Source organism: Saccopteryx leptura, chromosome 3, assembly GCF_036850995.1.
Source record: "Saccopteryx leptura isolate mSacLep1 chromosome 3, mSacLep1_pri_phased_curated, whole genome shotgun sequence".
In the NCBI taxonomy this organism is placed as follows: domain Eukaryota; kingdom Metazoa; phylum Chordata; class Mammalia; order Chiroptera; family Emballonuridae; genus Saccopteryx; species Saccopteryx leptura.
This window is the reverse complement of record NC_089505.1, coordinates 94952599-94954201: the sequence shown is the minus strand read 5'-3', so window position 1 is coordinate 94954201 and position 1603 is coordinate 94952599. Positions and strand designations below refer to the sequence as shown.

Genomic DNA, 1603 nt, shown 5'->3' with positions numbered 1-1603 from the left:
CAAGGGTCTCCCCAAATGTCACCTCCACCATGATATGCCCCATCATTTCCCTGGGCAGAGGTCACAGCCCCCCTCCATCCTCAAGTTCACCTCAAGCCTACAAGTCACCTTCATTCTCAGAGCCTCAGTCTCAACATCTGCAAAATGGCAAGAATGAAAGCACCCCACTTCCACCCTCAAAGGCTTGTTGTGGGAATGAAATGAGAGAACATGAAAAACACCTAGCCCAGTGCCCCACACCTAACATTAGCTGAAGGTCCTGGGGGGGGGGGGCGCTCTGGCTCCAGACACTGGGCACTCCAGGGACAGGACACAGCCTCCAGGGGCAAACGCAGAACCAATTGAACATGTGTGGAACCTGAGCCCAGGAAGAAGGGGAATGTGCACCTGGCAGGGAGGTGCCCATCCAGAAAGACTTTCTGACAGAACACAGCTAGCCTTTACCAGGAACCATTTAGATGGTGGTGGCAGATAAAGGTCAAGTGTGGGGTGAGGCTAGCATGTGATTACACCCCAGTATTGGATGAGTGACAGGTTAGAGGGAGGAGCTGGGGTAGGAATGTGGGAGTGTTTTGTACTGGTCTGGCTAGAGGCACTCACCGGCTCCCAGACATCTCCCCTTTCCAAACCAATGTTACAACTGGACCAGCCCTTGTGGTTCTCATCACAGTCACATGACACCCTTCATCAATAGCCATCAGGACACTTTGGGGGTGGGGGAAAGCTTCATTACTCACAGGACCTGGAAATTGCATGGCATGCCTGGAGCCACACAGCAAGGTCACAGGTACAGAGACAGAGGGCATGGGCCAGGGGTCTGCTCTCATTGGGGTTGGGCTCAAGCGTGGAGGCCTATTGGTGAATTTAAAGTGTAAGAGTGGGGTCCTGGCTGGTGGATAGAGCAGCACGCTGGTGTATGGACGTCCTGGGTTTGATTCCCAGTCAGGGCACACAGGAGAAGTGACCATCTGCTTCTTCACCACCCCCTCTCCCTCTTTTCTCCTTCTTCTCCTCCCGCAGCCAATGGCTCGATTTGTTCGAATATGGCCCTGGGTGCTGAGGATAGCTTCATTGGAGCCCATCAGCCTCAGGCACTAAAAATAGCTCAGTTCAAGCATCGACCCAAGATGGGGTTGCTGGGTAGATCCCAGTCAGGGTGCATGTGGGAGTCTGCCTCACTATCTCCCCTAAAAATTTAATTAATTAAAAATTTTAATTAATTAAAAAAATAAAACCTAACAATGGGAATTTGAAGTACAGGAAGAGAAAAACAAGTAGCCCCAATGGTCCGTGGTCAAAACCAACCAAGATTTCTGTAACAAAGAAGGCTCAATGCTGGGAGGCAGCCTGGCTCTTGACCTGGTCTCCCGGCTGGCCTGTGTTTAATCAAGATAGCTGGTTTTGAAATGGAACCCTCGGCGGGCAAAGGTTCAGCCAGGCACTTACATCACACAAAAAAAGAGAAAACCCAACCGCCGAGGCTTTACTGCAGGGGGTCAGTCATCTAGTCTGGTGGGGTGTTAAGATTTTAGCTCTTACAGAAGTCACCACAAAAATCAAGGAAAGGAACTGTGTATTTATTGAGCACTTACTGTGTGCCAGG

At 50.8% G+C, this 1603-nt stretch overlaps 1 protein-coding gene across 1 annotated transcript in view; it reads left to right on the top strand.

The window, feature by feature from the left end:
• Positions 1 to 724: 724 nt before the first annotated feature.
• The window catches only part of PADI2 (peptidyl arginine deiminase 2), a 77665-nt gene continuing 76786 nt past the window's right edge, over positions 725 to 1603 (top strand). Inside the window, exon 1 of the mRNA XM_066375207.1 lies at positions 725 to 787. The gene's annotated coding sequence lies outside the window, so the exon portion shown is untranslated. The remainder of the gene's footprint in view (positions 788 to 1603) is intronic.